At 42.2% G+C, this 10,456-nt stretch overlaps 1 pseudogene; it reads left to right on the forward strand.

Moving 5' to 3' along the window:
* The first annotated feature begins 6,918 nt into the window (after positions 1-6,918).
* On the forward strand, positions 6,919-9,259 carry LOC123643994 (annotated as a pseudogene).
* Positions 9,260-10,456: the final 1,197 nt, after the last annotated feature.

Genomic DNA, 10,456 nt, shown 5'->3' on the forward strand with positions numbered 1-10,456 from the left:
CCTGAAGGAACAATGACGGATTCTGCAGTCACTAGAAATACTTAAGGAATCATGAAGTATTTCCTTAAATTCGTACTGTTATCAAAAGTTGAAGTAGTTAATTGTCTAAATTTGTCAGGACATTTGACTGTAATTTAATAACTTCATTTTTCACAAAGATATGCCAAATATTAAAATGTGTCAAAACTAAATTTGAGTTAGTTTCTTAACACACATATTACAAAATCCCTTGGTGATCAGGCTTCCCAAATGAGAGGAGAAGATGAGGGGTCTGTAGTCTACTTTTGGTCTTTACAGATGATATTTCGTTGGCTGAGTTATCTCACTTCTCTTGCCCTGGATTTCCAGTGAATTTTCATTTCTGAATTCCTGTGCGATTTTAGCTGAAGAGGGCAAAGTTGAGTTCCCACTCTGAGCTGGACACTACCTTCCCATGGAGCCTCATTTGATCTCAGTAAGTCTAGGAGGCATGAGTGTCATTGTTTGCATTTGATGAGGAGGGTTTAGGTGGTTTGTGAAGGCTCCCAGAGCCCTGGTTCTAACAGAGCCTAGAGGTAGAGAGTGTGGACTCTGCAGACAGATGACCCTGTTCCTAATCCTAGCTCTGCCACTTACTAGCTGTGTGACCTTGGGCAAATTAACCCCTCTGTGCCTCAATTTTCTCATCTGTAAAATGGCAATAAATAGTTTTTGTGTGCATGAAAATTAAATTAGTTAATATTTTTAAAGCACTTAGAACCCTGCCTGGCATAGTCTGTACTGTGAAAGTATCTTGTTGAATAGAAAAAAATACTACAATACTGCATTTCTATGATGTCTACTTAACTCCAAACAGTTTTACCTTCTCTCTCATATACCCACATAGCACCTGGTAAACTATGGGTGATGGTTTTCTGTTTGCAAAATACCCTTGAGTCTAGTGCCTAAAAGTTGCAGATGAGAAAAATAACCATAAAATCAGCTCTATGTCAGTGAGGACATAAGTTAAGCAGACAGTTGTCATGAACAGCAGTGGAGTGCAGGATGACAGAGGTTAGAAAAAGAAATTTGTCAGCTCGTCCTAAAACAGTTTGAGACAGCATACAAAAACGCATCAAAAAGAAACAGTGGAATCAGGGCAAAGGAAATTGCAGGCCATAAACTTGGATTCACAAATGAATCCAGTTGTCTGGTCCAGTTGCTAGAGGCAGGCAGCTAAGTTACCTCTAAGCTTCTGAGGGGCAAGTGCAGAAGAGAAAACACTTAAAAGTTTTATGGTACCCACAAGATCAAAACAGACCATAGGTTTAAGAGAAGCACAGCTTTTTCTGAGTGTGCATATAAGCACTTGGTAAGGCGTATGAACATTAGGAGAGGTCCTACAACACTTTCATGACTGGTAATAAAATAACCTTTACAGATTCCCTATAGTGTTCTTCAGTGTGGGTTGGTGGCATAAGGCAGAAGTCTAATTTGGGAGGAACCTGTTCTGAGAGGGTCCCACACTTTATGGTATAAAGCTCTTGTGGCCGGGCTTGATCAAAGGGGCAAATTGAGAGGAATGATGGAGTGGAGGCCTTTAAAGCAATTCTCTGTGAAAGCTATTTTGGTAATTCAAACAACACAGTTCACAGTTTTTTTCTCCAGGGGAATTTGGGACTTTTATTTTTATTATTATTTAGAATTTGGGACTTTTATGTTGCCCGTCAAGGCCAGGTTCAATAATTTGATAATCACCGAATCAGAAGTGGATTTATGCTCCTCTTATGAAAAGAAAACCTAATCAAGGCAATGATCAAACTCCCTGACATTAAATGCAAAATATACAAATGTGGATGTGTACATTTTTCTGGGGAAAGGGTTCATAGTTTTCATAGTATAGTTCATAGTTTTTTAGATTCTTAAAGATATATGTGAGCCAAAAAGAGTTGAAGAATCACAACTTTAGGGACTAGAATTCTCCCAGAAAGGTATCCTGTTTCCTGGGGAAAGACATGAAATTGGTGAAGTCCAAATTCTTCCTGCTGGAGCTGAGTTTTAAAGTGCAATTGAATAGTCATTCAAAATTCAAGCTTTTCAATAATAAAAAGACAACTTAAAAATGGGCAAAGCACTGGAATAGACATTTCTCCAAAGATATATAGATGGCTAATAAGCACATGAAAGATTCTCAGCATCGTTAATATCAGAGAAATGCAAATCAAAACCAAAATGAGGTGCCATTACACACCCACTATAATAAACAGCTGGACAATGACAAGTGTTGAGGATGTAGAGAAATTGGAATATTCATATTAGCCCACGGGAATATCAAACAGTGCAGTCACTTTGGAAAACAGTTTGGCAGTTCCTCAAAAATTTAAGTTTAGAGTTGCCATATTACTCAGCAATACCATTCCTGGGTATATACCCAAGCAAAATAAAAATGTGTGCACACAGAAAGTTGTACACAAATGTTCATAGCAGCATTATTCACAATGGCCCCGAAATGGGAGCAACCTAAATGTCCATCAGTAATGAATAGATAAGCAAAGTGTGGTATATCCATGTAATACAATGTTATTTGGGAATAAAAAGGAAGGAAGTACTACTGATATCACAACATGATTGGACCTTGAAAACATTATGCTAAGTGAAGGAAGCAAGTCAAAAAAATCACAAAAACATTTGTATGATTCCATTTATATGAAATGCTCAGAATAGGGAAATCTATAGAGGCAGAAAGTATCCTAGATTGGTAGTTGCTAGGGGCCAGTGGTGGGGTGGGGACTGAAGTGAATGGGGTTTCTTTTTGGGGTTATGAAAATGTTCTAAAATGGATTATGGTGATGGCTGCACAGCTCTGAATATAACACAACTAAAACCATTGGATTGTATACTTTAAATGGCTAAATTATATGGCATGTGAATTATATCTTAATAACTCTGTGACCAAAAAAGTCTCTGATGCATGGCAACACCTAAAAAAAATCAAGTTTATATCAGGAAACATCCCAGCACATATAGCACATGCTATTCTAAATTTCCTATTTTCAGCTCTCAGCTCACGTTGAAGAGCACCCCTTTTGGGGAGAGTGGACGGTGAAGCTCCACCTGTGAATGATTGCCTGGGGTGTGGGGCCGCTCCACACCCAGGATAACGTGGGTCAGAGGGCCCGAGCCTGCGCACCGCAGGGGCTCCCGTCCTGGCAGCACTGCGGCTTGGTGCTGCTGCCTGCCAGGGGAGCAGCCTCCAGGTTACGAAGGGTACAGGCAGCAAAGTCCACTCATCAGCCTGGCAGTTTCTCGGCTAAATATATTCTAAGGAGAGGCTAAAGGATGCTTGGCATTGACCTCAGTGGTGGGGGAGGGCTATGTACAGAGTGCTTTGGAGAGGATTAAAGACCACTGATGTGGAAATGTGAGAATAGTGGACTTGTGCCCCAAGACTGCTTGGCAAGCCCCTCAGTGTCTCTACAAGCATGACTGGGCAGAGCAGAGAAAGAAAAGCCAGGTACATTACCTCAACCTGCTTTGTTTCTTCGGCTTTGGGAAACACGTCAGCTGAGACACCCTTCGACGCTAGTCTGCCCAGTTCTCTTTTTGGAATAGCCACTCCTTTGAGAGGCATCCAGTGTGGATGGCTCATTGCCAGTCCCAGAGCTGTCCTAATTCTCATGGCACTGGCTTTGGAAGCAATCGGGGTCTCTGGGTGGGCCGGCTCATTGTCTTGCCCTTGATGTATAGCATAAACAACCACAGGTCCCCGATCTTTCTGCCGTCTAGGACATGTGTTTCAGATCCTCAGCCTAAATCAAATACCACACACAAGACCAGAAGAGTTATCTTCCAATTAGTCCCTTCAGCCACAATCGAGAACAGCCCTTGGTCCCAACGGGAGCGAGAACTCCAACCCTGTAGGCCCCTGTGTAACCCAAGGGGGCGGCGGCCGGGGCAGGAGCCCCGAGGCATCCCCAGTGATCCCCTCTCCTGGGTGAAAGGCCCAGCGTGGAACCTCAGCAGCAGCCTCATCACATTAGTAAATGCTGGGCCTGAGCAAAGGATGGGAAAATTTCCAGATTCCTGGTGTGTTCAACAGGCCACCTCCTGTGTGAGCTATGACTTGTAAACTAAGAAAGAAGGCATCACCTGCTCTGTTAATTTTGCTCCGAAAAGATTTAACATTAACATATTGTGTAACAACACCAAGCAATTCCACTATCTTCCCAGGCAAAGTCATTCCTTAAATCCACATTTCTCAAACTGTTTTCCAGAGACTGAAATGCTTAAAGTATTAATAAGTGTTCTTTAAGAACTACCAAAGCAGAATGGAAAACACAGCACACCTCACCCCCAGGGCCAGGTCAGCCCCTGGATGGACTCGAGGAGTCCTCTCTCCCTCCCACTGTCTTCCCCCGTTGCTTCCCAGATGGACTAGGAGCCGATGGCTCTAGGTACTTAGAGGTTCTCAACCGTCTGTGTGCTAGGAACTCCTGGCAGAGTGGTGGAGAAGCAAGTCTATCACCTACCCTGCTTTGTAAGCAGTGATGCATGAAAATAATATGAGATGTCTGCAACATATGAAAATATCTGTGATTTCTATTGGAATAAAGCCACAGGTTCTGTTAGCACTACTGTGGTTTATGGCCTATATTCATAATAGGAGAAAAGCTGAATTCCATTCAGAAGTTATTGAAAATAATGATGTCAGTTTTTGCCATCCAAGTTCATGGAGCCCGCAGTTGTATCCTTGGACCCCTTGGGAGTTGTCTGTGGACTCCAGGTTAAGAATTTAGACGCTTACTTACGTTTTACCGAGTACCTAGTCACTCTGGTTTCCTGTGAACATGCACTTGTTTAGAGGGGTCAGTACTTGGGCTTAGGGTCAATCGTGACTCTAAGGACTTCGTCTTTAAGTGGGCTGAGATAACAAATTGACTTATCCAAGTGAGGGATCCTTTTTTTTTCACTCATGGCATACTTTGGGGCATTTTAGAGAGCTATTGTTCTGCATCCAATAATCAGAGCATTCTAGCTGGGTTATGGGTAGACCCTGATATCTTGGAATCCCTCAGCATTTGGGGCAATAAAGTCAAGCCTAGAAGGGTGAGAATTTCCTTCCTGGGACTCTGGATTCCCCAGGAGCCAGTCACAAGCCCAGTGAGTGATATGGAGCATCTTGGGTGGGCTGCATGCGACCAAGGAGAAGCTGGACCATTCAGACATCTCCATTGGCAGAGCTAAAGGGGGTGCTACCGTCCACTGTGGATGAGGGACCCATAGCACCATTGGAGGAGTGAGTGCCCTGTGCACCCCAGGAGAATTGTGCACAGCCCAAGTGCAGCCCCTTGGGACTGGGGTGAGGGAAGAAAGGGGGGAGGTTGGTGCCGGGAGACCAGGCAGAGCTCAGGTGGGTGCAACTCGTCCCAGACCTGTCTTTACAAAACAATCCAATAGTTGCTGAATCTTTTCGGAATCTCAAGACATTTTGGATCCTTGGTCTAAAATTAAATACTACAAATAAGGCCAAAAGTATTATTTAGCACTGTGTTGGTCAGTTCTGTCTGTCTGCTATTGGTGTACTCTGCTGCCTTTCACCCCAGGCCAGCTGCAGGGAGCCTGATCCAACAAGAAAGTGTTTCTCATAATTTTTAAACACTAGATCTAAAAGTGTTTGGGTTAAAAATATATCCATAGTATTATTAAGAATTTCAACAATTTGTCAATAAAAGAAGAGGAATGTCAATTAGGGTCTTTACATACAATCTGTACTGTTGTACTTTTGGAATACATGTAAAGAAAATTAACACTAATTTGCAAAGCTGCTCATCAATGAAGACTATGAAGAATTTAAAGATATTGTCACTAAAGTCATCTTTTTTTGCAAAGATTGTATTGGAAGTTTCATATAAATTCTGTCTTTTCTAATACTTGCATTTTACTTTTCTCTTCATAATTAAATATTGCAGAGAAAATGTAATGAATTTTGTGCCATATAGACTCCCTTAAATTCTTTCCAGTTTACCTCAGAGGTGCAAATATTGCCTATGCTTTTCATAGGGGAAGTCTGTTAAATGTTGGACCATTGGATGACATGGGTTCTAGGACACTGTAGGCCAGCCCCTTCTCCTCTCCTTGATGCATAACTCAGCTACAGTATTTCTGCAGTTAAAATCTGTTTTGATTAATGGTTAAACATATGCGGGCTACTCAGATGACAGTTTATCCATTTATTAAGTCATTCATCAAACATTAATCAAGCAAACCCCTCATCTTAGAAGATTGAGCTCCTGCTATTCCCTGAAGATGCCAGCACAGGAGACAGAGATGCCAGCTCCCTTCCTGCCCCCAGAACCTCTGAAGAGTGTACACCGCAGGACTAGTAACACACCTGTGCCCTTAGCAATTTGCATCAGCAGGGCTTGAAGACAGCCCCAGTGCCCACAGCAATGGGCCGCGTGGAATGAGTCTCAGCCCAGGGAGGCGAGGCCTCAAAGCCAGCTTGCCACTTAGCAGCTGTAGGCCCTTGGGCAGTTTCTTCATATGCAGAATGTGGACTATGATCCTAACTCATCAAGGCTGTCACGAAGCCAGGTGAGATGTTGAACTGGGCAGAGAATGGAAAAGCTGTAGATGGGACCCTGCAGGTAACATCAGCCACCCAAGGGGGCAGCTGTAGGAGAGCATCGGTGCAGGCAGCTGGGAGACAGCAGAGGGGTGGGCGTGGGGAGACCTGGAGAGGCAGCCCACCCAAAGGGAGGAGCTGGAACTTGGCTCCCTGTGGAGGAGTTCTTGGGCTTCTCAGGAAAAGCTGGCTGGTGAAATTTTTAATGCCAATTTTCCTAATTTTTAAATGTGAACACCAATTAACTTTTTTTTTTTAAATGCTATGCAGGCTGAATGGTGAAGTTTGCAACCTCTGCCCACACCTTTGTCGGGAAATAAGGATGACCTGGGGCCATGGTCATCACCATAGGCAAGGCCCCCAGGAAAGGGTGGGCAGGAGGAGAGCCATCTTCCTTGTCTGCAGGGCTCCAAAGGACACTGGAGCCACCGAAGCTGGCCACCCGCCCTGTCGCCATGTGTTCCTTCAATCTCCTGGGGAGAATGGGGCATGTTTTACAATAGAGTGACTTCTATAAAGAACTAAAGTTAAGAAACTTCTAAAAAAATACATAAAAGAAAATCTTTGTGACCTTGTGTTAGGCAAAGATTCCTTTTTAAAAATAGTGGAATGGATGATTTTTTTCCCTTGGACTTAACAAATGTCAACATTTCATCATATATGCTTCAAAACTTATATAGAATAAAAGATTACCAAAAACTTCTTTGTGGCCTTTTCTAATTCCACACCCTTTCTTCTATCTCCAGAAACAACTGCTATCCTGGTAATGGTGTTAACACTTCACAACCATATCTTTATATGCGTACACATCCACAAGACACACATAGCGTGATTTCATGCAGTGTAAGAGGTATATATGGTAACACCACACATAAAATTTGCAACCAGCAAATGAGCACCTTGCAAGGTTACTTACAGGTCCTGGGGGTAAGGTTGGCTTATACAGACTTCATTTTTGCACTTTTCCTGGAATGATGTGCTGAATTGCTGGGTTTATATTCAACTTTTAAAAATACCAGGCTGTTATTCAAAGTGGCTAAGCCATTTTACATTCCCATCAGCAACATTTGAGGGTTGCAGTTTAACCATGAACTCACTGATGCTTGAGAGCCATCAGTCTTTCAGATCATAGCCATACCTCGGGTGCTGTGATACCTCCCTGTGGTATTAATTTGCATTTCCTTAATGACTGAAGATGTTAAGCAATTTTTCATATACTTATTAGCCATTCATATTTTTCTTTGGTGAAATGCATATTCAAAACTTTTTGAATTATTTGTTTTCTTATTATCAAGGAGTAAGAGTTTTTTATATAATATGTTCAACACAGCAATTCTGCTCCTACATACCTACACAATGGAAATGAAAGCATATATCCATATATGTACATCTATATAAAGACATTATTTAATTTATTATTATTATTATTTTTAGAAACCGGGTCTTGCTGAATCACCTAGGCTGGAGTATAGTGACTCAATCATAGCTCATTGCAACCTTGAACTCCCAGGAGCAAGTGGTCCTTCTGACTCAACCTCTTGAGGAGCTGGGACCACAGGCATGTGACACCATGGCCGGCTCATTTTAAAATTTTTCTGTAGAGACAAAGTCTCTGTATTTTACCCAGGCTGGCCTGGAACTCCTGGGCTCAAGTGATCCTCCCACCCCAGCCTCCTGAGAAGCTGGGATTATAATAGGAGTGTGCTACGGTGCCCAGTTTATATAAAGACATGATTTTAATTTCCATAACAATATTACTCATAATAGCCAAAATCTAAATGCATCAACTGGTAAATGAACAGAAATATGGGGTATCCATGCAACAGAACACTATATAGCAGCACAAAGGAATGAAGTACTGATACATGCTACAACGTGATTGAAACTTAAAAGCATACTAAATGAAAGAAGCCAAAAGATTACATATTGTATGAATCCATTTATATAAAATCTAGAAAGGCAAATCTATAGATCAGTGCTTACCTGGGGCTGTGGGTGGGCATGGGGATGCTTTTTGGGGTAAGTGAAATGTTCTAAAACTGGATCATGGTGATGGCTGTACAACTGTAAGAATTTATGAAAATTATCAAAGTGTGCACTTACACGGAGTGAATTTTATGTTCTCTAGTTCATATGTTAATAAAGCTGTTTAAAAGCAAACACACATGTTTCTCTTCCAATCCCAGGCACACTGGCAGCTGCAGACGTGGCCAAATCCAAAAACCACACCGCACACAACTAGTCCCGAAAGTGGCACAGAAATGGCAATCAGGAAACCCTGATCACAAAGATAAGAATCTCGTAAGGGGGAGCACCCCAAGTTCCTGAGCAACATGCGTTTTGCCGAGAAGCACATCAAGAAGGGCTGAAGAAGACGCAGGCCAACACCACGGAAGCCCTGAGTGCGCACACCGAGGCTATCAAGGCCCTCGTTAAGCCCAAGGCGGGTAAGCCCCGATCCCAAAGGGCGTCAGCCACAGGCTCAGTCCACTCGCCTACATTGCCCACCCAAGCGTGGGAAGCTGCTCGTGCCCACATTGCCAAGTATCTCAGGCTTTGCCGGCCAAAGGCCAAGGATCAAACCAAAGCCCAGGTGTGGCTTCAGCCGCAGCTTCAGTTCCGGCTTTAGCTCAGGCTCTCAGAGATGCCCAGGCCCCCATGAAGGCTCCAGAGTAGAGACCTCTGTCTGCCAACGTGAGGACAGAAGCACTGGTGTGACCCCCTGGGCTGCCGTCTGCATGGGGCGAGGGTCCTTCTGCGCTATTTGTATGAATAAACCCAAGGCAGGAAACACACACAAACACACACACACACACACACACACACACACACACACAGAAATAATACCAACCATAACTAAATCCGTCCAGAAAATGGAAAAGAATCCTTTTCAACTTTTTCTATTAAGCTAGCATAACCCTGATACCTAAATTTGACAAAGATACTGTGAGAAAAAACATGTACAAATATCACTTATGAACATAAATGGAGAAATCATTAACAAAATATTAGCAAATCAAATCCATCAATAAAGCAAAAGGATAATACATGATACCATTGGTAGACGGAATGATGGCCCTCCAAAACTGTATCCTAGTCCCTGCAACCTGTGATTACTGTACATGGCAAAGGAAAATTAAGATAACACATGGAATTAAGTTTGCTAATCAGCTGACCTTAAAATAGGGAGATTATCCCAGATGTCTGTGTGGGCCCCATGCAATCACAGGGACCTCAGGTGAGGAAGAGGAGGCAGAAGAGTGTTAGCGTGATGTGATGTGAGCAGGGCTCTACTGACCAGTGGTGGCTTTGGAGGTGTAAGGGGCCATGAGACAAGGAATGCAGGAAACCTCTAGAAATTGGAAAAGGCACAAAAAGTGATTCCCCCTAGAGCCTCTGGAAAAGAACATAGTCCTGCTAACTAACACCTTGATTTTAGCCCAGTGAACCTCATTTTGGACTTTTGAGTTATAGAACCAAGCAATAATAAAATTGTGTTGTTATAAGTCACTAACTGAGGTAATTTGTTATAGCAGCAATAAGAAACTAATATACCACATTAACAGAATTTTTAAAACTATATAATCATCTTAATAGATGCAGAAAAAGCTTTTGACAAAACTCAATACTTCATAAAACACTTGTTTTTAAACCAGAAATACAAATAGTATACTTCAAGACAAAAGCACAATCAGATAAAAAAGGAAAGATTCAGTGATGATAAAAATGTCAATCTATCAAAAGATATAAAATTCTAAATCTATATAAAATTAATAACATAGCCTCAGAAAAGCAAAACCTGTCAGATATAAAAGGAAAAATAAATAAATCTATAACAGCAATGGATGTTCTCAACACTTCTCTCTCAGCAAC

This window comes from Lemur catta, chromosome 1 (genome assembly GCF_020740605.2).
Source record: "Lemur catta isolate mLemCat1 chromosome 1, mLemCat1.pri, whole genome shotgun sequence".
In the NCBI taxonomy this organism is placed as follows: Eukaryota; Metazoa; Chordata; class Mammalia; order Primates; family Lemuridae; genus Lemur; species Lemur catta.